Source organism: Lithobates pipiens, unplaced genomic scaffold, assembly GCF_037356315.1.
Source record: "Lithobates pipiens isolate NorthernLeopardFrog02 unplaced genomic scaffold, aLitPip1_a1.2 Scaffold_22, whole genome shotgun sequence".
Taxonomy (NCBI): domain Eukaryota; kingdom Metazoa; phylum Chordata; class Amphibia; order Anura; family Ranidae; genus Lithobates; species Lithobates pipiens.
In genome coordinates, this window is record NW_027507784.1 from 259,206,706 (window position 1) to 259,232,887 (window position 26,182).

Here is a 26,182-nt window from a genome sequence, read left to right on the forward strand (position 1 = left end):
GGCCAACACATAGAAGGCCTACAAATAATGGACTACCGAGTTGATGCCCGACACGGCCCACTCCAAAAACGAGCTGAATTGCTCAAAAAAGGCGCAGGAAATAGAACACCCCATAGGAAGGCATTGATCCACATAAAACCCCCTCTCCCACGTGCAGCCAAGAAGTCTAAAACTGTCTGGGTGCACAGGAAGCAGGCGAAAGGCCGATTCGATGTCCGACTTCGCCATCAAGGCCCCCCGGCCGTAGCACCGAACCCAAGCGATCGCCGCATCGAAAGAAGTGTATGTCACCGCACACTCCTCCAGGGGGATAGCGTCGTTCACAGAACCCCCTTTTGGGAATGACAGGTGATGGATCAGCCTAAACTTATTAGGTTCCTTCTTTGGCACCACACTGAGAGGCAAAACCACCAGGTCCGGGAAATGCGCCTCACTGAATGGGCTGGCCATGCGGCCTAAGGCTACCTCTTTGCCTAGTTTTTCAGCAACCACAGCTGAGTGTAGCATGGCGGACTTCAAATTCTTAGCCAGGGGTGGAGCCGAGGTCAACGTACACGGGATCTTGAAACCGGAAGTAAAACCGTCTTCCAACAATTTTGCTCCCGCCCAGTCGGGGTATCAACTGAGGAAAGGCAACATGCTTTCCACCTGCACCGGCGTCGTCCCTCTTATGCGCAATATCTCCGGGACGCCCGCTCCCCTTCTTAAAACACTTGGAGAGAGCGTGCATCCCCCGCAACCGGAACATAAGTGCTTGAACCGACAGTTGGCCCCAAACTTACAGGTGCCTGCGTTAAACTGCCAGCAAAAACCCCAATGTTTTCCGGTCAGCTGTCCTGAGGTTGTCGAACTTCCGACCCTCGGCTGAAAAAACGGTATTAAGAGCCCGCGCCTCTGTCATGAGCTTCATCCACAGGCTAATGTCCTTGTGATCCCAGCAAAGAGACGGTCGGACTGCCATACGTTGTCTAAATTGCTCATCATAGCGAAGCCAAGCCGTACCACTGTATGTCCTGTGCGCTTCACTGATGGCTTCCAAATACACGAACAGCGCCGAACAGTGCTCCGGGGTCTGTTTTCCCACGACGTTCGCCAGGATCGTGAATGCCTGTAGCCAGTTGGCAAAGGTGCGCGGAATTAACCTATACCGACGCTTCTCCTCATCCTCCTTCTTCCGTTCTTCTGGCTTCACCCTGTCCAGGTTGAACTTTTCCAGTGGCAACAAGGGGAAAATTTCGATGTACTCACCTTTCCAAATCTTCTCTTTCACCTCGGCCTTCAGGTGTGCTCCGAGAGGGCCCTCGAAGCAGACGTATACCTCACTCTTCGCCGCATCCGCCGAGTCCGCAGTCTTGTCAGCCTGTTTTACCGTGCCCCCATCTGCCGGGGCCTAGGCCGGGGCCATCAATGGCTCAACAACCGATGACCCTGCGGAACTGGCGGGGGCGGCCTGCACCCCTGTCACCCCTCCAGCTGTGCCGGACACAGGCGTATGCGCCTGGGGCCACGCGTGAGCCGGCCTGCCCGCATCCCGCTGCTCAAACTTTTGCACCAGATCTTTGAGTCCCGCAACAAACCCCTCAGAGCCTCCTGACCTGCCTGACCACACTCCCTCTCTCCTGCCACAGGGGGGTCCACCCCTGACCCTACGGCTCCAACTCCACCCCTAGAGGCCGTACCCTGCGGACTACCCCGTGCAAGTAAATCCTGTAACAATGAAGAAAAAACATTATTAGAAGCACACTCACCGGGCTGCCCAGGACCGGGCCTCACAGCCGCCTCGTTCGGACCCAACGCTCCCGACCGGACCTGGTTGTCCCCTCCATCCAACTCCGACAACTCCCCTTCGGACCTTCCGCTAGGAGCGCGAATCCCAGACGTGCCGGCTCCCACGTCCTCGGATCTGCGGTGTAGTAGGCGTGACTCCCTCCTTCCTTGCCCGCCATCCGCGCTCTCCTGTGGCGGCGAAGAGCTCCTGTGCCTTCCCTCTGGCCGGCTTCTTGTCTCTGGCGTCACCCCGGAGGCCCCTCCGGCGGCCTGGCACCACCTACGCCCGCCTCTGGCCTGCTTGGGACTGGAGGCCGCGCCCGCAGGCAGATCCCCCACCTGCTCGACCACCTGATCCCTCCGCCTGGGCTGGCTGCTGCCACCCGCACTTCTCGTGCTTGTTTGCCGCCCCATGCATTGGCGCCTGGCCGGGGGCGCCGAGCCCTGAGAAGCCCCTGTCTCCCCCAACGCTGTTGCCTGGCCTCTCCTCTGCCCACTCCTCCTGGCGTACCTGGTCGCTCTCTGGCCGGTGGAGGCCGCCACTTCCTTGTGCTGCAATGTTCTGCCGCTCCTGTGCCCCCCGGGGGTGCTTTGTGCCATATGATGGTGCCCCCTCAGGCCAGCCTCCGGGCTGTACCGCTCGGGTGGCCTGGATTGCCGTGCCCGAGGTGTAGCCACCGCTCCCCCGCCTGCCGCCATCTCTCCCTCAGCCGCCATGGCCGCTATCTGTGCCCTGAGCCATGCGGCGCCCCGACTAGCTACCGCCGACCGCAACTCGTCCAAGAAATTGTCACCTGCTGCCAAGGTCACGAGTGCTGTGCCTGCGCCGAGCGGGTGGGTCCAATCACTTCCTCCTCCGCTCTGTGAATGATCGCAGCACGCACAGCACGCACTGCTATCACGGCGCTAACCCTGGCTCCGCCTACCTGGCCTCCTTAAAGCGGCCCTAATTTCTCCCCTAAAGATAGCGACTGTGCGGTCCAGCACTTGTCATGCCGTCCCTGCGCCCACCCCCTACAGCTGCTAGCTCCGGGACTCCCTTTATGTCAAGAGGAAAAGAGATTTAATCTCCAAATACGCAAACGTTTCTTGACATTAAGAACTGTGAAAATGTGGAATAGACTCCCTCATGAGCTGTTTCTGGCCAGCTCAGTAGATTGCTTTAAAAACTGGACTGGAACTGGATTCTTTCCTAAATGTACATAAAATAACTGGATACTAACATTTATAGGTAAAGTTGATCCAAGGAATATTCCGTTGCTTCTTGGGGCATCAGGAAAAACATTTTCCCCCAGCTCGAGCAAATTGGATCCTGCTTTGCTGGGGGTTATTGCCTTCCTCTGGATCAACTGTGGGTAAAGGATTATGTATATGGAATTGTATGATATTTTTTTTTCCCTTTTTATAGGTTGAACTAGATGGACTTTTTTCATGCCTGAAGGGAGCCAATTCTTCCTTAAAGCCAGAGATATACACCAGAAGCCCAGAAGAGTACAATGGCAGCTAAAAGTGTCAGTGTCTCACTTCCTGTTCTGGGGTGAAAATACTCACCTGCTCTACTGTATCTATGGAGAAGTGGTATTGTCATGGTAGAATGGAAAGAGGTGTTGGGACTATAGCACAACTCTCTCTCTCCTCATCTCTATAATATTAAGGAAGGTGTTCCACAGAGGAGAACTTGGAACACTGGTAACTAGTAACAGACAGTGGAGGGCACATGAAGTTATCAGCTCATTTGATTTCTATCAGGATCAACAGATACTGTTTTATTAAAAATATATAATTAAATGCTTTCAATATTTAAAGCATATATAAAAACATTGCTTTTTCAAAGCAGGTAAGCCTTATACCTCATGCACACTAGAGTTGGGGGAACGGTTCGACCTGAGAATCAGTTCAGGGGGAACGGTTCGGCCTGAGAATCAGTTCAGGCCAAACATTGGCAGTTTTCCCCGGTTGTTATTTAGCAACCAATGATTCATCAGCTGTCAATGGGCTTCTCTGAGCATCCCCCACCGCTGAATCATATCACACATGCCATCAAGCAGGGGCTCCACTCCCACCCAAAGCACCTTGTCCCCATGTTAATGGGGAAAAGGGCCTCATCCCCACAACTTTGGCCGGTGGTTGTGGGGGTATGTGGGCAGAGGGCTTATCATAATCTGGAAGCCCCCTTTAACAAAGGGGCCCGCAGATCCCAGTCCCCCAAGTAAAGTAAACAGGGGAGTTTATATGCGGTGGCCACAATGGTAAATTTAACCTGACATGTAACTTGTCACCCGCTGAAAGCTACACAGTCAAGCAAATGTGAAAGAGCCGCAAATGCCCTGCGACCTCATGCAATGCAAGTTATTGTGAAGCATTTGTTGTCAAAAATGGGGTCAAAACAGTTCAGAAGGCATTGCATCGCTTTCTCACTGCCTGTTACTAGCCTCTGAAGTGCGGTCCAAGCCCAAATCTAGCTTCAGGGGAAAGAGAGATTTAGATGTATGTATAATTCTAACCTTAAGCTGCAGTTTATTTTTCATTTATTTGCTACAGATGCGGGTGCATAACTTACTGTTAATGAAGTATGTCCAATGTCTCACTGGCTTATGATTCCAATAAATGTCTAGTCCTTCTCACAGTGCTTTACTTTCAGCACAGTGGATATTCATAGCTTTGGGCCTAAAATTGAAGCAGGTCCTGAGGGTGGCCTGTCTCTTTGTTTTCTTTCCTCCCTATGCAAAATCCTTTGCATTGTTATAACAAAATGTAACACTTTCTTTAAATGGCAAAACGGATCCTGTCATTCATCCACCTCTCCCCCATTCAGAGAACATGTTGTATCCTGTGAAATCAATTCAGTTAATGAAGAAGGGAACAGAAAGGAGGCATCCACTGGGACCTTCTTCAATGCTGGACCCAAAGCTGTTAACCAAACAGTAAGGGCCGGACTGGGACAAAAAATAGGCCTGGGCATTTTGGACTGAGCAGACCATGACATGTTAACTGCCATTTCCCCACTCTCCACCCTGACCGATCCCCTGGGAGAGGGGAGGGGGTTACCCAGCAGAGGTGAGGGGGGCAGGGGGGACTGGGAAAGAGCATGAAGGGGGGGTGGAGAGCACAGAAAGGAACCTTGAGAACATAGGGTGGGGCGGGAGCACAGGGGAGAGGCAGTGAACACAGGGTGGAAGAGGAGCGTACAGGGGGGCCAGAGAGCGCAGAAGATGGGAGGTTGGAGAGCACAGGGGGAAGCAAAAATCCCCATAAAAAATAATGGAAACTCAAATGGTTTGTTCCACAACCATTTATTCATAAGTCCTTCAGTTTATAGTCCATATAAAAAGATTATAGCAATGTGACAAGGTTGTGTAATCATAAAATGTCCATCAACAAATGGAAGCCTCCACAAGGGGATTAGAAGTAAAATTCAGCAGGAGCTACAGAGTATAAAAGAGAAGAGAGGCGACTCTAATGCCCTGTACACACGGTCGGAATTTCCGACAGGAAAATGTGCGATCAGGTCGCTGTGTCCCGGGCCCGTTTATAGTCCCATTGTATCTGTTCTATGTCACCGCGTTCTGGTGCGACCGTGTGTATGCAAGACAAGTTTGGGCCAAAATCCGTGTGAAAAAATCGGACGAATCTTGTTGTCAGAATGTCCGACCGTGTGCACAGGGCATAAGGGTAGAAATATGGTTACATCTAATTATACAGGCATCTGGGGTAAAGCTGTCCACATAGACTATCCTCTGCACTGCTGGCTCTCACCACTGTCAGTATGCAACTGTGACTGGGAAGACTACCCTGCAGTAGAGTGATCTGAAAGCGAGTCTTGAAGCACTCGTGGAGCGCAGCGTGGAAGGGGCGATGTCAATGGCCATGAGGAGGATGGTCTATGTGGACAGCTTTATCCTGGATGCTTGCATACTTAGATGAGCCTGTTTTAATCATCAACCATGTGAGTTTCTAAATGTTGTACCTTTGTTAAATGTAACTATATTACTACATTTAGAGGTGCCTCTCTTCTCTTTTATACTCAGTTGTGACATGCCACTACTTGTATATCAAGACATCGCTTGTATATCAAGTCAAAAATGTTTGCTTGTCTTGCAAAACACTCTCAAACCAAGGTTTTACTGTATGGGAAAGTGTCTGAAAGAAACTATTGGTAGTGCCCAATCCAATGCTTTGATTCTTAAGGCTTAGTACTAGCCACTACCTTAATACGCCCACATTTTCAGCTTATGTGTGTAAAGAGGTAGAATGTCATAATTGTAAAATGTTATTTAAAACTTCATATGTTAATTTTTTTAAATTTCATGGTGACATACTGTATGTTTAATAAAAAGTTGAAAATATAAATGTAAATAATGTGTAAAAATGCCATAATTCTTTTGAGATAAATGCTGCTTTTAATTATTTTCCTTCACAACTTTAATGTAATCTAATATAAGTGATTCAGACCATTTGATAAAGCATGCAAGATGACAATATTAATACAAAGAGTGGAGATACCACTGTACATGAATATTAATAAAATATGTTTTTTAATAAAAATGATAATTCCCTATGTGTTGGAATGTGTTTTCTCCTAATGCAGTATTAAACCCCAATACAAAAATGTATTAAATTGCAGCTTACCAATTTTTAGATGCAGTGGATTTTTTTTTTGATTTTTTTTAGGCCTCTTTCCTTTATTTTTATCAGATGATCCTGGCAGTAAGTATGCAGTGAGTATGTTATTTTTAAACTTACTTTAATAGACCAAGCTGTCCAGACAAAGTAGCAGTAATGCCGCGTACATACGACCGGACTTGTCGATTTGAAACATGTTCTATTCCTAGGTCTGTCAGATTTCTTTTCTAAAAAACGGTCGGACTAGCCCACACATGATCAGATTGTCCGACGGACTGATCCCGTCTGACCTAGTCTGCCGGAAAGTCCAGTCGTGTGTACACGGCATAAGAAGGATGAGACAAACCTTTTACCACTGACAGGATACTTACAATGATCAGATTTTATTTATTTATGTAAAATCTTTTTCAAAGGGAAAAAAAGGTTTACTGTAGCTACTTATAAATTGTTAGCTGGAGTTCAGCTTTCTTAATTTACATTCATTTAAACCTGCCAACGAATCTAAAGCAACGTACACGCGGTCGGATTTTCCAATGGGAAATGTTCGATGTGAGCTAGTTGTCGAAAAGTCAGACCGTGTGTATGCTCCATCGAACATTTGCTGTCGGAATTTCCACACACCAATGTTTGAGAGCAGGTTTTCAAATTTTCCGACAACAAGTCCAATCGTGTGTGCACAAGTCCGTCACACAAAAGTTCATGCATGCTCTGAATCAAGCAGATGGAACCGCACTAGCTATTGCACTTCCCTTTTCTCACCTTGTCATATGTGTTGTATGTCACTGCGTTCTCACGTTTGGAATTTTCGGCCAAAATTTGTGTGACCATGTGTATGCAAGACAAGTTTGAGCCAACATCCTTTGGAAAAAAATCCATGGTTTCATTGTCGGAAAATCCGATCGTGTGTACGGGGCATAACAATACCATCTCCACAGATTGACAATGCTGCTATTCAAGGGGGTCTCTGTTACTCCTCCATCCACAGTGGAGACACCCCAAGGCAGGATGTGTGTTACTGGTAAGAACACCAGGTGAAAATGAAAGAAAAAAACCCAAAAAAGAACCCAACCACAACATCTAATGATTGATAAGCTGCAATATGTTACATATTTGTTTTTGTGTTTTTTATCCCTCTTTAGTAGGTTGGCTGATTACCTAAAGTTTTAAACAGAAAAAAAGAGACACTGTTACCTTGTACATTATGGGGCAAAGTGACAATGTCTGTGCAAATGAGCTCCCCTGGTACACTTATGCCCTGTACACGGTCGGACATTCCGACAACAAAATCCGTCAGATTTTTTCCGAGGAATTTTGGTCCAAACTTGTCTTACATACACACGGTCGCACAAAGTTGTCATTCAGAATGCGGTGACATAGAACACGTATGGCGGGACTATAAAGAGGGCAGTAGCCAATAGCTTTCGTCTCGTAATTTATTCTGAGCATGCGTGGCACTTTGTCTGTCGGAATTGCCTACACACGATAGGAACTTAAACGATCGGATTTTATTGTTGGAAGATTTTAGATCCTGCTCTCCAACTTTGTGTGTTGGAAATTCCGACGGAAAATGTCCGATGGAGCCCACACACGATCGGATTTTCTGACAACAAGATCCGATCGCACATTTTCCATCAGAAAGTCTGACCGTGTGTACAGGGCATTATGCTCCCTTTGCCAGAATTCCCCCCTTCCCCTTCCTCCAATGCAGCCAGCACCAAGATACCAAGTATTTGCTGGTATCCACCACTAGGTGGAATGGGGACATCATTCCCTCCGTCATGTGACAATGCTCAGCCCTAGTGATTGACTACTACACTGGAGCACATGGGAGTAGGTCACATGTTTCCCATATCTGGAAGCACTGGATATTGTCACCATCTGAGAATGAGCAGGGGAGAGTGATGGTAAGTTGCACTGCTACTTCAGACCTGTCAGATTTTCACTTAAAATAGTATTAAGCCCTTGGTTTTTGATGCATTACTCGCAAATGATTTAATCACTTACTGTGTAGCTTCTTCGTTTCAATATTTTTATTGAGATTTCAAACAAGTTCAATACAAGAAGAGAATAATAAACTCCCCCTCCTAAGCCGGAGAGTACATAAAGAGAATCCAGTGTTTGACAAACGTTACAGAAAACATAAAACAGTTTCTTTTGCATTCGGAATGATACAGCAATCCAGATAATCCGATGTTAAGAATATGCACTACTAATCCCTCAGACTATAGAGCAATAGCTGATGGGGAGATGGATTGCTGAGGGGAGGCCATTCCCCACCCCAAGGGGAGCACACTGTGGAGAAGGCTACCTACCCCAGCCCCATCTCCATCCCTGAGTGCCACACAGATAATTCTAGGAGGGCTGCTTATCCCTTACAACTAACAAACAAAATAAGCCTACTCAGAAATCACTGTGTGTAGTGGTCCGATGAGAACATAATCCTGTAACGGGGGTATTGAGCTGAGATTCCAGAGCAAAACCAATGTGATTGTGAGAATACCCAGCTAAGCCGATAGGCCTGTACCCTCTGTTCAGATCAGGTTATAAGAGACTGAAACACTGGGCAAAGTCCATCTAAACATAAGAGGGAGGGAAGAGGGAAGGGAGTAGGAAGAGAAGGAAATCAAGGAAGAGTAGGAGAGCTAGCAGATCCATAGGAAAAGGGGGAAGTATAGGGGGGGAGGAGAGAAGGTCACCTAGGGGGAGAGGAGCGGACCCAGACATCTAAGTCCCTGGGATTATGGGAACTCCGATATAGTTCGCCCATGGTTCCCAGATCAATTGGAATTTGTGGGTTTTGTCCAGTAGTTTACAGACAATCTTTTCTTGGGCCCTGATCCAGGAAATTTTCAGTTTCATGCCATGCAGGGGTACCGTGGGCCTTTTCCAGTTTTTAGCTATAGTGATTCTAGCTCCTAAGAGCATATAAAAAAATAAAGGATTGGGTGTGTTTGGGGGTCTTTTCCATGCTGGCATTGAGAAGTGCTACCTCAGGTAGCTGTGGAACAGCTATACCCATAATTTTTCTCAATAGGTGGAAAAAACTGTTCCAAAATTTCCGTATCCTAGGGCACATCCACCATATGTGGAATAGGGAGCCAGTGAGACCACATCCCCTAAAGCATAGAGGGGAAGCATCTGGAAAAATCTTGGCCAGTGTGGCCGGGACACGATACCATCGCACTATGAGTTTAATGCTAGCTTCCATTAGAGAAATATTCATAATGCCTTTGAATGATCTGTGGAATTGTGAATACCACGTGGTCAAGTCCCACTCTTCTGCCAGGTCTTGTTCCCAAAGTCGGGCGTATAACGGTTTGTTGACAGTCTTGGCTAGAGAGTTGTAAATGATGGAGTCGGTGAAGGGGGTGTAGAGTTGAGAGGCCATTTGGATCGTAGAAAGTGGGAAATTTGTAATAGTCTGTATCGTTCGGTGTGGGGCATTTCTAATTTACTCACACAGTATCCGAGTGTGAGAGGTCCTGTGGTGTGTAGAAAGTGGCCAATCCTGTATAAGCCCTTGTCCACCCACCACTTAAATGCTATAATATTTTGCCCAGGCGGGAAATCTGGATTATTAAAGAGGTGAGCAAGTGGGCGCATGGTAGAAGCCAAGGCTGAGTGTTTTTGGAGCCTGTCCCACAACGACATAGAGTGAGAGAGGGTAGGGGCCAGTATCGCTGGACGAAGTCGCGGCGTAGACCAGAGTAAATAATCAATTGTGTGTCTTGGTGTCGCCTCCCTCTCTCTTAGGAGCCAATCTGGTTTAGGGCCTTTTGAAAATGCTACTGAGATTTGGGCTACCTGCGCAGCTTGGTAATACCACCAAATATTGGGCAAAGCAAGGCCACCTTGGGTTTTGAGTCTATAAAGAATTTCTTTGGAACATCTTCTGCCTTTGGATCCCCAGATAAAATTTAGGATGGAGGATTGGAATCCCATAATTTGGGCTTTTCTGATAGGGATTGGCAGAGAACGGAAAAGATAGAGCAGGCGAGGTAAAAAGGTTATTTTTATAGAATTTACGCGGCCCAGCCAGGATAGATCATATTTGGACCACATTGACATATCTGCTTCAAGTTTTTTGAAAATGGGGGGGTAATTACTGGAGAATAACTTATCATAGCTGCTGGTTAAGTTTATTCCTAGATAAGGAATAGCGGACGAGTTCCAGTTGAACGGGAAGTGAGTTTGAAGACGTGTGAGAAGGTTTGGAGAGACGGATATGTTCAGAGCGGCGGATTTTGCCACATTGACTCGGAGACCGGAGGCAACACCAAATTGCTCCACGAGTTTGAGGATGTTGGGAGTAGAAATGAGGGGGGATGTGACGAAAAGGAGGAGATCGTCAGCAAATAGGGCACATTTATGTTCCTGAGCACCACAAGATACTCCTCTTATGTCCGGGTTTGTACGTATGGCTATGGCTAGGGACTCAATGGCTATGGCAAAAATCAGGGGCGATAACGGGCATCCCTGTCTGGTGCCTTTCTCGATTGTGAACGTGTCCGAGTACCTGCCTTGCAATCTTACTTGGGCGCTGGGATTAGAGTAAAGCGAATTCAATGTGCCTAAGAAATTTGGACCCATACCCCACCTTCCAAGGACTGTGAAGATATAGGGCCAGGTGACCGCGTCGAACGCTTTTTGTAAGTCAACGGAAAGGAGGAACCCTTCATGCGTGGGTCCTCCCTCCCATTGAGAGTTAAGGAGGGGCACTATATCTATGGCTCTTCTAATTTGGTCTGGGCCCTGTCTCCCCGGGATAAAGCCTGCTTGATCCCGGTGTACTAATGAGCAATGAATGAGGATAAACGATTTTCCATTATTTTCGTTAAAAGTTTGAGATCATTATTGATCAAAGAGATCGGGCGATAATTGCACAGCAAAGACAGGTCTTTTCCGGGTTTCGGAATGACCGAAATGTATGCCAGGTTTGAGGCTTTATCCAGGGGAGTACCATGGCGAAGGGAATTGAAAAATCTAGCCAAATAAGGCGCTAGAATATCGGAAATTTGTTTGTAGTAACCGGTTGAAAAGCCGTCTGGGCCAGGGGCGGAACCCAGTTTGAGTATCTGTATAGTCTCCTGAACCTCTGATGAAGAAATGGGTTGATCAAGTAGCTCTACATGATCCCTGGAGAGTTTGGGCAGGGGTAGGGAGTCCAGGAACCTTTCGATGCTTGGGAGAGGGCTGGGTTTGTCATCCTTATAGAGGGAAGTGTAAAAGTCGTGGAAGCATTCCATGATACTCTGCGGGTTTTGTGTCGGGATGCCCGAAGGTAACCGTATCTTGGGGAAGGCCATGAGACGTGACTTGGGTGACAATTTGGTGGCCAATTTAGAGCCTATTTTATCTTTGTGCATGTAAAACCTGGCTCCGGACCAGCGAAGGTGTTTTTCAGCCTCCGTGGTGAGGGCCAAGTTAGGCTTGATTCTCGAAGATCCCAGATCTTCCCGGGAGGATTGCGTACGTTCTCGATTGTTACGTTTAAAAGACGCCTGAAATTCTTTAGTGAGTTTGGTTATTTCAGCTCTATGTTCCTTTTTTAATTGGGAGGAAAATTGCATGATTTTGCCCCTTATCACTGCCTTATGGGCTGCCCACAATGTTGCAGGGGAAATATCCCCGGTGTCGTTAGTTAGGAAGTAGTCTTTCAAATCCCGTTCCAACATGGAGCAGTGAGCTGGGTTACTAAGCAGCGACTCAATGAGACGCCACTTAACCACTTGCAGACCGGACCATTTTGCTGGTCAAAGACCAGACCACTTTTTGCGATTCGGCACTGCGTCGCTTTAACTGACAATTGCGCGGTCGTGCGAGGTGGCTCCCAAACAAAATTGACGTCCTTTTTTTCCCACAAATAGAGCTTTCTTTTGGTGGTATTTGATCACCCCTGCGGTTTTTATTTTTTCCGCTATAAACAAAAATTTAGAAAAAAACACATTATTTTTTACTTTTTGTTATAATAAATATCCCCCAAAAATATTAAAAAAAAACATTTTTTTCCCTCAGTTTAGGCCGATACGTATTCTTCTACATATTTTTGGTAAAAAAAAACGCAATAAGCGATTATTGATTGGTTTGCGCAAAAGTTATAGCGTTTACAAAATAGGGATAGTTTTATAGCAATTTATTAATAATTTTTTATTATTTTTTTTTTTACTAGTAATGGCGGCGATCAGCGATTTTTATTCTGACTGCGACATTGTGGGGGACCCATCGGACATTTTTGACACATTTTTGGGACCATTGTCATTTATACAGTAATCACTGCTATATAAATGCAGTGATTCCTGTGTAAATGACACTGGCAGTGAAGGGGTTAACCAGTGGGTGGCAGTGTAGGGGTTAAGTGTTCCTAGGGGTGTGTTACTAACTGTGGGGGGGTTGGGCTTTCATTTAGTGAACACTGATCTCTGCTCCAATCACATGGAGCAGAGATCAGCGTCACTAGTTGCTAGGCAGAATGGAGAAATGCTGTTTACACGGCATTTCCTCCATTCGGCCGCTCCGTGAGACGATCGCGGGGATGCCCGCAGCGATCGAGTCCGTGGGTCCCGCGACCGGACTCACGGGGGTCCCGACCAGCGCGGGAGCGCTCCCGATGGCAGGGTGGCATTGAATATTGGACGTACCTGTACGCCAATATGCCTGCCCGTGCCATTCTGTCGACGTACATCGTCGTGCGCTGGTCGGGAAGTGGTTAAATTCCTTATTTGTGTTGGGAGAGTTGCGAAGAGAGAGTGTGACCATAGAATGATCTGAAATAGGGGAGTCTCTGATGTTGGACTTTATTGCTAACGGAACATTAGTACCACAAAGGAAAATATGATCTATCCTGGCGTAAGATTTTTGTGGGGTCGAGTAGTGGGTATGGTCCTTGGTAAGGGGGTTGAGTTCTCTCCAAACATCCACTAGACCTGAGTCAAAGAGGAGTTTAGCTATCCTGGTACTTTGTTTGGAAGGTTGCTTAGGTCGTGGGAGGCCAGATCCAGATTTGCTTAAAGATATGTCAAATGTTATGTTCGAGTCCCCACCGAGGACTATAACTCCTTCCAGGTGCGGGGAAACTGCGGCCAGCATTGAAGTGAAAAATTTGTCTTGACCCTTATTGGGCGCGTAGTACGAGACAAAGGTGTAAATCGTCCCGTCTATGGTGCCTTTTACAAGAAGGGGTCGGTGGTAACCTGTGACATGGAAAAATTTAAGTGTTTAGAGAAGCAGACAGCCACACCTTTCGTTTTGTTTTCCACGTTGGAGAGATAGAATTGGGGGAAGTTTTGGTGAAGAAATGAGGGGTGGAAAAATTTAGGGAAGTGGGTCTCCTGAAGCAGGAGGACCGCAAATTTTTGTGATTGATAAAGTTTGAACAATTTCCGTCTTTTAACAGGGGAATTGAGGCCCTGGACATTATGTGAGACTATAGAAAGGGGTGTAGAGGTAGTGTCATGTACTGGCATGGATCAGGTGGGAGGTACCATCTGGGAGAGAGTGGGACATACCTGGTAAAGTGAGGACGATATCCACTGAATCTTGAGAGCGTGCATGTTTAGGTGACCTTCGGTGGAAAGATGGGAAAGAAGGGGTGGAAGCGGAAAGGTAGAGAGATGGATCTGCTAGGAGAAAACATAAGAGAAACGAGATATCAGCAAACATAGACAACAAACAAATATGCAAAAGTACCCAGATGAAGTGTGAGAACCCGTCCCCACACCCCATCCCACCCAACCCCAAACTTAACCGAATGAGTGCACCTCCCATAAAATGAGGGTGCACAAGATCTCCTGTCCGAAAGAGGAACCAAAGGGATCCCCCTCTCGGATAGGGAGACGTGGAGGTGCAGGACAGCCGCCCCGGCCTTCTCCTGGAGCCTAAACAATTGCTAAAGGGCTAAGCCCCAAACAAAGTCCCTAGGGACCAAATGATGTGAACCCCCCTACCCCCTAACCTCCCACCTATCCCCAACATAGGTCAGGGCCGGAGTGGTCCAGGGGTCCGGGGGCTCGGGGGAAACCCCTTTGATAAACTCAGCAATGGGACCAAGAAAAGGTAATAGGGGGGAAGTAACTCCCCCGTAAGCCTGTAGTGAACCTAGGGGTGGCCCTTCTGTACAATATGTATCAAACCTTAAGTCAAGCTAGCAATAGTGGGGCACCCCTAAAAAAGACATGGAAACAACAACTAGGTTAGCCTTGTGGATAACAGGACAAATATATATAAAAAAAAAAAACAATGCCAGAAGTAAGCAACAGGAGTTAAAAGTTCTGCGTTTCCGCACAGTGGAAGAACGCAGTTTCAAGTTGGTCCTGCAAGTCCTGTATTCGTGCAGTGTTTTGATTTACTCTAGTTATTGTTTGATCTGCTTTATGTTCGATCGTTTCGATTCTATTTCCCAGTTGCTGTAATTCAGCTTGAATGGCTGAGGTGATTTAGGTAGCGTTTTGTGAGAGACCCCTGGCTAACATGGTGCCGAACAGTGAGACCATAGATGAAAAATCCTGAGGTGAGGGGTGGGAGCCTGGTAAAAAGGCCACATTGCCTCCTGGGCTAGCTGTAATGTCCTCCATAGGTGAGAACGGCATGTCATCCATGACCCTGCTTAGGAGGGATTCTGTGGAGGAGGGGGATAAGCAGGCGTTGGAGTTAGTACTCACTGTGGGGCCTGTCAGCCCGGCCGAGCATAGGGGTTGATCTGCTATGGAGTCCTCCTCCTCCTGTGTATCCCCTCATGCGGCGGTGTCCGGCGCCATCTTGGATTGGGCCGCGGGTCTCGGACCCGTGTTTAAAACACGGGAGAGGTCTCTCCTGGCTGACCCCCCTGCCATCCCGGGATTCCCGGGTGTTTCCCCCGTCCGCTCGAGCTGTTTGCGGCCGGGGCTCAGTGCTTATAGCGGCGCTGGAGGAGTTGTTAGGCCGGGGCGGTGTGGAGCTCGCGGACTATGCAGCCATCCGACGAGCGGCCGCGCATGCGCCTACTGTGTAGCCTCTTTATCTTTTAATTATCGCCTATGTTCCAGTTTAGGCTGGTGCCATTACCACTTCTATAAGTTTCTTGTTTTACAGTGGCTGCTATCTGTTAGTGTATCCTTTGGAGTCACCCTGCATACAGAAACCAGTGCTATGTATCCATAGCTCCTAACTGTCCCTGATTTCCCTCTGTCCCTCATTCCTCCTCATTTGTCCCTCATTTTGGTCTGACCTATATACAGTAGTTGTATATAAAAAGTAACTTTTTATCTTTCAAAAAGTGTTTCCCAGTGCTAAACCTTTCATAAAAATTCTAAATTGTTGCATTTTAAAATTTTGAAAGTCAATATAAAGGAATAGTAGTAGTAGAAAACCTGCATGGGTTTAATTAACCTTTTTTTGGTTATTTCTCCTTTAAGGGGGTGTGGCAGGGGGCATGTCCTATGCCTACATAAGTTTGCTAGTTGCTGTCCCTCATTCCCATCTCAACATGTTGGGAGGTATGTGTATCCCTACACTGTATGCATCAATAGAAACACACAAACCCACAGCCTAGCATGGTAAGGCACTCCCCTGCAGCTCTATCCTCCTTCCCCTCACTTCTTCACGTTAAGACACTGACTGGAGACCGCACTGTCCACTGTTAACTCTTTCTTGTGAACAAAGAAGTTCAGGAAGAAAGGAGTTCCGGAAAGCAGCACTGAAAGACCAAGAGCCAGCAGCACTGAAAATTGTAAACTGTAAGTGCCGGGTAAGAATTTTAATGGTTTATGTGGTAAGGTTTATTCTATTGAGCATCTTGAAGCCCTACCCCACAACTTTTGAACTTGAACAAAGAGGGACACATTGGAAAGAGAGACATGAAGTGTGCTCAGAGCAATACTGTGAATAGTGGCCATATGGTTGTGGTTTAAAGTGGTGTGGTTAAAGTTACATCCCTGCAATATTTAGTGACACAGAAATGGTATGTCTGTTAAAGTGATTGTAAAGCCTGTTACACCACTTGTACCTACAGGTAAACCTATAATAAGGCTTATCTGTAGGTACTGTAAATATCTTCTAAATCTCTTTTCGGATATATTTACCATATACGCTTGTGCTGATGTCATCGGAGCATGCACACTGAGGAATCAGCTCGCTCATGAAGTTTCTTCAGCAGCGTGCTGTGACCGTGACAGTGATGTCATCACGGCTCTGGCCAATTACAGCGCCGGAGCCCACAAACCCATAAATAACTCCAGGAGACATGTCGCCGGTCACATCGGTGTACGGGGCTGCTGCAACAGCTTTAATCTAAGGTACGTATTTTATAATAAGCTAATACGCGATGCATACTAGCTCATTATGCCTTTGTCTTACGGGGGTGGGGGTTGTTTTTTTTTTTTTTACAACCGCTTTAAATTCTATAATGAGCTAATACGCAAAGCATACTAGCTCATTATGCCTTTGTCTTGCAGGGGTTTTTTTTGTTTTTGTTTTTTTACAACCACTTTAAATTCTACACAGAGTATAATTTAGTATTTACTCGCTGTAATAACTTGTCAGTTAGTACAGCATGAGGTATAATGAACATTAACAGCCAGGTCATTACTGCAAATAATTTCATATGATAGGAAATATTTACTCATGCTGCCAATCCTACCTTGGTTTTTGCAGGATATGAACACTAGACCTGAAGTAAATAGTTTCATAGTTAGTAAGGTTGAATAAAGACACCAGTCCATCCAGTTCAACCTGAGTGAGTGTCTACAATTGTCCCCATCCCTGTACATTGCACACTCACATTGGTCCCTACCCTCAGGGAGCCCACAATCCAAGGTCCCCATTCATATACTAGGGCCAATTTTGAACAGAAGCCAATTAACCTACCAGCATGTCTTTGGAGTGTGGGAGGAAACCGGCGTACCCGGAGGAAACCCACGCAGGCACAGGGAGAACATGCAAACTCCAGGCAGGTAGTGTCGTGGTTGGGATTTGAACCTGGGACCATTCTTACTGCTAGGTGAGAGTGCTAACCACTACACCACTGTGCCACCCTGAAAATGAAAATGAAAATGAAAATGAAAATGAAAATGAAAATGAAAATGAAAATGAAAATGAAAATGAAAATGAAAATGAAGGATTTTTGCTTTCCTAAACTACCCAATGCTATGTAAGATGCAATAAACAAAACGATTTTATTGAAAAAATAATAAAATCCATTATAAATAAATGTTTGCTCAAAATCTGCTCAAAAAATCTGCTCAAAAAATCTGCTCAAAATAATGTTTGTTTAAAATTATATTTTTAAATAACTCAAATAATTCACTGAAACTGAGGCTCGGTTCACACCCTGCGAATCCTGGGTGGTTTCCCACATCGCACCTGAATCGCACAGTGGTTCACACTGAGATCTGCGAACCGCTGGGGGTGTCAATGTAAAGTTAACGACACCCCAGGATCGGATTGCAGTGTGGACTGTGAAATGGTGTAGGATTCGGAATGCCTAGGTGTGAACACCCATGCGATCCAATTCCAGTGCGGACCAAAAAAAAGGGTCCTGCTCCATTTTGATGCGAATGCAATGTGATCTCAGCTATATAGTTTGTATGGCTGAAATCGCATCGCGCAGACATCGCCTCAAGGCCTCAAGTCTATGCGGATATATGATTCATAAATGGCCCACCATTTTTATTAACCTAAACAATACAAAAAAAGCTATACTCAAGCAGAATAGCTAAGTTCACTAAAACAAAATTAGTCTAAAATAACAACATCATCATCACTGCTGGTGTCAGCTGCGGGGAGTTGCTGTTGGCTCTATTTTCTCCTTTGCAGCAGTTTTATTACTTGACTGAATTCTAGTTTGTTTTTTAAACAAAGAGGGAAATCTCTTTTGGGAAACATTTGCACTCTTTTTTTTGTTATGTAGAAGCCACCTGGGACACTTTAATATGGATGTGAATGTTTTTTTCAGCTCTAGGCCCAGAGGTGATTGTGTTGCAGCAGCCATACTTTGTTTCCTGCTCTCCTGAATTTTAAAGTCTGTAGTTGCAGTTTCTGACTTTTTTGCTGGTCCAGATACTATCTGCTTCTTTCTAGATAAAACCACAAATGTAGCTGAATTGCTTTTTTGGGAAGCTGATGGGGTGGCTGACATCGGTAAAGCCGCGTACACACGGGCGGACTGTCTGGCCAACTAAGTCCGTCAGACAATCCGACAGACAGTCCGTCCTACTTTTGAATGAACGGACTTGACCACACACGATGAACAGACAGTCCGTTGAAAGCTTGCGCGATGACGTGTACAGCACGTACGACGGGACTAGAAATACGACGTCCAATACACTGCAATGCAACATTCGGCCGTGTAAATCCTTTCTGAGCATGCGCCATACTTAGTCCGTCCAACTTGCCTACTCACGAGCGGACTGTCCGCTGAAACCAAAGTTGGACGGACAATATTACGGAAATTCCGAAAGACTTAGTCCGCCAGACTGTCCGCTGAAAAAGTCAGCTGAAGCCCACACACGAGCGCACTGTCCGCTGAAATGTGTTTCAGCGGACTAAGTTGGACAGACAGTCCGCCCGTGTGTACGCGGCTTTACACTTCATTTATGAGAATATGATGTATTTTGTCTGTGCTAGCACTGCACAAAATGTGCTTCTTAAAGTATATGTCAAGACAAAATAAAACAAAAATATATTTTGTACAACTCTGCAATATATGCTTGTGACAGAACCCACTGTCACTGTGTGTTTTGGAGGGGGCTGTGGGCTGGTCTCCTTCCCACAGATTTTGGCCCAGAAGAGACTCAGAGGCTTGGGGACAAAATAGCATTGAGATAATGTAATGTAATGCTACATTCCTCCCCCCTCTTGTTGCTGTGTTTAATTGTGTTGGGTCATGTCACACAAACAAAGGTCTGGAGACACATCGCAGCAGGGGATGTGTAAGGAGGGGCTGCCTGCTTATCATAATCCCTTTATGTGTTTCAATTGTAGTTGTTTGAATATACGTGTGTTGAGTTTCCATTGGTTCTTCCTTTTCCCCTACCCCCTCTATGACAAGGCTAAGGGGAGTGTCCCTAACTGTGTTTAAAAGTGTATGTTTGGTACTTAATAAGTGTTTAACCCTCAACACCTGTGTGGCTTGTCTCACAATTGAGGGGTTAAGGGCTGGTTATGGCGAGTCTGCAGGCTGTGGGTGCGTTTGGAGGACAGGAGACACAGGTCTGGCGGAAGTTCCCATACGGAGTAATCAAGATCCATCACAGTGGTGGCAGCAGTGGGATGTCTCCTGCAGTCCAGGACATCCAAACCACCACCAGGATTCAAGATCCGTTCAGCCACTGAGGCGCAATACGGGGACTGGCCAGCATGAGAGCTGAGTTCAGGAGAAGGCTGCAAGGCATGCGGAAGCAACATCAGGAACCAGCGACAGAGCACACCATGCTCGGCTGGGGGGGATGTGATCCACCGGCAACTCTGGCAAGAGATGCTAAGCCACGAGTGGCACCATCAGGGGAAGATCCTTACCTCCTCCACAGAGATGTACTGGACGCAGTACTGTGCGCGAGAGGTGTTCCTGAGGGAATGACCGTGAGATGACTGGAAGACGGAGCCTAGAAGATTGGTCTGGGAGGAGATGAGGCTGGATGCCAGCTACAGAGTCCTTCAGTGATTCGCAGCTCAAATGTGGCCAGTTACAGCAGATGGCAGCCCGACAGAAGGCATTGGCTACGGCAGCATGGGGCTGCTCCATCAAAAAATGTACGGAGACCCAGACTTTGGGAGCAACGAGGAGTGGTGGCTGTAAGACATCCTGGACTTCCGAGATGAGGTGCTGGACCTCCCCAAAGAGGTGTGTTACCTGGAGGAGTTGGAGTTCCTGGTTGAGCAAGAATGGGAGCTCGAGATTGCCTACAAGCGGCTGTTTGACGGTGATCAGCAGCCCGGCATGGCTCCCATTGCCTGGGACTGTCCAGGAGAAATAGCAGACAGTTGCGAAGATGCGGAGCAAATAGGGCCAGGTATGCCCTTACGTTTTCCCATCCTAACCGCAATGGAAGAAGCGTCGATGATACAGAGGGCACTGTAAGCGCTAGAATGCATCGGAGGTTCCCCAGGCAGCTAGACAAACTAATAGCATAAAAGTCGCGGAAAGGTGAGTTGAGATGGGCGCTGGAAGGCTGGTAGATGGTGATCAGCAGTAAGTCCAGAGTATCGCATCTGGTGCCCCGGCAGAGCGCCACTGGCCTCTGTCCACCCTCAGAGTTAGATACAGGGAGTCCAAGGGATGACCTCAGTGAGCTGTTTCCCCAGCAGCATATATTCCCACCGTAAGTGGAGAAAGCAATTCTCCCTCTCAAGCACTTGGACCCTACCCCAGTGTTTATATCCCCTGCAGAAGCGATGGCAATGGAGCAGAGCGCCGCTGGCCTCTGTCCACCCTCAGAATTGGATCCGGAGTAGATATCCCCACTGGGAGGGGAGGCGGGAGTGGAGAAAGCAATTCTCCCTCCCAGCAATTGGACACTACCCCAATGTTCATTCCTCCAGCAGAAGTGCTGGCTACGGGGCAGAGTGCCGCTGGCCTCTGTCCACCCTCAGAGTTAGATCCAGGGAGTCCTAGGGATGATCTCCGTGAGCTGTTACCCCAACAGCAGATATCCCCCTCGGGAGTGGAGACAGCCACTCTACCTCCCCAGCAATTGGACACTACCCCAGTGTTCACCTTCCCAGCAGAAGTGCTGGCGACAGAGCAGAGTGCCACTGGCCTCTGCCCACCCCCAGAGTTAGATCCAGGGAGTCTGAGGGATGACCTCAGTGAGCTGTTTCCCCAGCAGTAGATATCCCCAACGGGAGTGGAGAAAGCAATTCTCCCTCCCAGCACTTGGACACTGCCCCAGTGTTTATCCCCCCAGCAGAAGCTCTGGCTATGGGGCAAAGTGCCGCTGGCCTCTTCCCAGCCCTCAGTATGTTTGTGGAGGGTTTGGGAGACAGCCCTGTCAGAAGTCGCCCCAGCAGCTGGTCACAGAACCGGGTGGGGAGAAAATCCTTCCCCCTTTCCAGGGGCTGAACTCTACCTTTATATATGTCCCCCCAGCAGACGCGATGGCTACGGGGCAAAGTGCTGTTGGTCTCTTCCCAGCATCAGAAAATGAGATGGAGAGTCGGGGAGATTGGGAGATAGTCCCCACAAGATACCTCCCCAGTGGCTGGTAACTACAGCGGGAGGAAAGCAAGTTCCTTTTCCTCCCCAACAGCTTAGCACTACCAGCCTATATTCCCTACCAGCTGAAGCACTGCCAATCGAGGCAGAGGGTTATTCTCCTCTCCCCAATACCAGCAACCAAGCCCCGGATCACGCTCTGCAACGGCTGTTTTTTATTCACAGGAGGCCGTATGTGCGATTTTGCTCCCCAGTGCCAGAGTCATACTGTTTCTTTTTCTGTTTGCCTGAAGTGGGAATTTATGACTAACGCAGGTCCAGATCAGTTGAGGGTCAGAGCCCTGGTTAGTCTGTTTTTAAAAGGGGGTAAATGTGACAGAACCCACTGTCACTGTGTGTTTTGGAGGGGGCTGTGGGCTGGCCTCCTTCCCATAGATTTTGGCCCAGAAGAGACTGAGAGACTTGGGGACAAAATGGCATTGAGATAATGTAATGTAATGCTACATCCCTTCTCCCCCACCCCGACCCCCTTGTTTCTGTGTTTAATTGTGTTGGGTCATGGCACATAGACAAAGGTCTGCAGACACCTCCCAGCAGGGGATGTGTAAGGAGGGGCCACCTGCTTATCATAATCCCTTTATGTGTTTCAACTGTAGTTGTTTGAATATACAAGTTTTGATTTTCCATTGGTTCTTCCTTGTCCCATAACCCCTCTATGACAAGGCTAAGGAGAGTGTCCCTAACTGTGTTTAAAAGTGTATGTTTGGTATTTTATAAAGAGTTTATGCTCTGCGTGTTTAACCCTCAACACCTGTGTGGCTTGTTTCATGATTCAATGGTTAAGGGCTGGTTATGGTGAGTCTGCAAGCTGTGGGTGTGTGTGGAGGACAGGAAACACAGGTCTAGCGGAGGTTCCCATACGGGCAGGGCTGGTGCAAGGATTTTTGACACCCTAGGCGAAACCTCATTTTGCCGCCCCCCTTGGCCCCACCCCTGACTCCACCCCCTTTGCCCTTCCCATGTACACCCCACCTTTTTAATGACCACTACTATTTTGCATGCGACACTTTGCTAGACCAGCTAATTGTGGAAATTTTACAGTTTTGCCCCCAAACCAGCTTTCAGATCAAATAATTCAAAACGATAAACGATAAAATAGCAGATTTTTATTTGTAAACGTTTTCACCAGTGCCCTTTAAATGCAGCCTCACCTCTGCCCATCAAATGTTATCTCACTTGTGCCTATCAAATACAGCCTCACCAGCACCCATCAAATACAGACTCACCGGCGCCCATCAATGCCACTTTACCAGCGCCCATCAAATACAGACTCACCAGCACCCATCAAATACAGACTCACCAGCGGCTATCAATGCCGCTTCACCAGTGCCCATAAAATACAGACTCACCAGCACCCATTAATGTCGCTTCACCAGCGCCCATCAAATACAGACTCACCAGCACCCATCAATGTCGCTTCACCAGTGCCCATCAAATACAGACTCACCAGCGGCTATCAATGCCGCTCACCCAGCGCCCATCAATGCCACTTCACCAGCACCCATCACATACAGACTCACCAGTGGCTATCAATGTCGCTTCACCAGCACCCATCAAATACAGACTCATCAGTGCCCATGAAATACAGACTCACCAGCGGCTATCAATGCCGCTTCACCAGCGCCCATCAATGCTTCTTAACCAGCGCTTATGAATGCAGTCTCACCAGCACCCATCAATGCAGCTTCACCAGTGTCCATCAATGCAGCTTCACCAGTGCCCATCAATGCCGCCTCATCAGCGCCCATCAATATCGCTTCACCAATGCCGCCTCACCAGTGCCCATCAAATACAGACTCGGGGGGGACATTTGGTAGATCAGTCAATAGAATACATATACACTCACACACATTTTAAAATTACATTTGATTGTCATCACATATACAATCTCATTAAAGAGGAAGTAAACCCTGATGAGTGTTACTTCCTCTTTCATTCCCTGCAAAGGTAAAGCATAATGGACTACTATGCATCGCATCGCATCACATTGCATCGCATAGTAGTCCATTATGTGTCACTTTGAAGAAATTAGATTTTTTCAATTTTTTTATTGGATGTTTTATAGCAGAAAGTTTAAAAAAATTTTTTTTCTTTTTCAAAATTGTCGCTCTTTTTTTGTTTATTTTACAAAAAATAAAAGCCGCAGAGGTGATCAAATAGCACCAAAAGAAAGTTCTATTTGTGGGAATAAAAGGGACATCTTTTATTTTTATTTGGTTACAGCGTTGCAGTTAAAATAGTAGTTAAAATAATGCAGTGACTTTTTGCAAAAAATGGCCTGGTCATTAAGGAGGGGTAAATCTTTTGGAGAGCAAGTGGATAATAAGGACTGTTTCTTTAATGGACTGTCTATGGACCTTCTCTATACATCAGGGACTGCTTACCAAAGTGGATTCGAACTATGATAGTTACACTTGGTAGAGGGACAGAAGACAATTAAAGGACAGAGGGGCTGGTTTATAAAACAGGGACTGTCCCTATTAATCAGGGACAATGCCATACACAGTAGTGGGTGAAGGAGAGGGACTGGTCTAAAGGTCAGGGACTGTGACATGCTGTGAGTGGGGGAGGGGTCTCTCTGCACACAGCTAGTGTTGTCCCATGTCTCAGTGTAGCACACACACAGGCAGTAGACATGTACAAACACACTGGCAGCTGTACATTCCCCTCTCCCTCCCGAGCACTGCTCCATGGTCCTCTCAGATTGATTGATGATTCTTCTAGCACGGTCCCCATGGAGCATTCCAAGCAGGTGGGTTAGGGAGGGGGAGGTGAAGAAATTGACGGACAAGGAGGCACAGGCTCATCCATCTAACAGACAGCTTTATACAACTCCTACAACTCCCTCTGACAATCCAGAGTGTCCCCGGCGATTCCCCTTATGGTGTGGGCACAGGCTGGCTGCTCCCCCCTACTAGAATAACACTCACTGTGCGATCACACTGATCGGGGAACATCGCTGGGCTGGTGTCAGCTGCTCTGTGCTGTGAAGGGTCAGGTGCCCAGTAAAGTTCTCTGTGGAGACTGAAAGTGAAGTAGCAGAGACTCTTCTTTGGGATGCCGTGAGTGGAGCCCCTCACTGACACCTGGCCCAGATGCAGTGCCACTTGCCAGAAGATAGAGGAGGTGGGAAGTCATCCAGCGTGGTGGAGAGCACTAGGCGCGGAGAAGGAGGAGGAAGATAACTCCTCCTCCGCTTTGAGTGCTGAGCAGAGAGTCGCATCCATTACATCACTGGTTGTTACACGCCAGGCGGCTGTAGCAACCAGTGGCCAGTAGAGCATTAGGCGGAGGCGGAGTGAGCACCTGCGCTACCCAGTGTTTGCTCACTCTGTCACTATCATTCCGGGACACAGTATTGACGCTGCTTGACATGGCAAGGACAGTGCAGGAATAAAATAACCAGCGGCCGGGCGCCCTAGGTGGCAGTGCGCCCTAGGCGGTTGCCTAGTCCGCCTAGTGGTAGCACCGGCCCTGCATACGGGGTATCCGAGATCCGTCACAAAGCTTATTTCCCCATGTTTTATCCACACCACAATAGAGAAAAATGACTACCGATGAGTCAGAAAAATAGTGTACATTCCTTCCTCTTTGACATGACAACACAAATAGGTCACTTTGCAAATGCAGTTGTACCAGAGCTTAGTAAATAAGGGGAAGTTCTGCCGACCTCCATCATTCAATCTTGTGCAAGCAAAAATGCTGTTTTTTTCATTGCATGCGAATGAGTATTTTTTGCAAAGTGAAGCTTCACCTCATCTACTCTGGAGTAGGGCTGAGCTTCATGTTCGCGTCAAACCCATGTTTGACTCGAACATCGGCTGTTCGACCATTCGGCGAATTCCAAACATTGTGGGCCGTTCGCGACAAATTTTAGTGCCGCGTCACGGCCCATAATTCACTGCGGCATCTCAATGCATTGCTGGCTGATGATTGGCCAAGCATGCACTATGACCCGCATGCTTTGGGCAATCACAGCACAGAAAAAATGGAGAGCTGTAATTGGTCAAAGCCAGGGTGGCTTTGGCCAATTATGTCTCAGGGGGTTTAGTACACGCCCCACACTATATAAGGCCGCCTGTGCAGCAGCCTTGTGTAGTGTGTTGCGTCGGCAGAGAGACATAGACGGAGAGACAGTGTGATTGAATTTAATTTGAAGCTGTTGCAATAACAGTCAGTGTATTGTGCCACCTACACAGTATACACCTAAAGCTATCCCAATTGCTGGTGTTCTGCTGATCCTATACCACAGGCAGTCAGCTGCTGCAGCAATTACAGTCAATGTATTGTGCCACCTGCACAACGTACAACTAAAGCTACCCCAATTGCTGGTGTTCTGCTGATCCTATACCACAGGCAGCTGTAGCAATTACAGTCAGTATATTGTGCCACCTGCACAGTGTACACCTAAAGCTACCCCAATTGCTGGTGTTCTGCTGATCCTATACCACAGGCAGGCAGCTGCTGCAGTAATTACAGTTCATGTATTGTGCCACCTGCACAGCGTACAACTAAAGCTACCCCAATTGCTGGTGTTCTGCTGATCCTATACCACAGGCAGCTGTAGCAATTACAGTCAGTGTATTGTGCCACCCGCACAGTTTACAC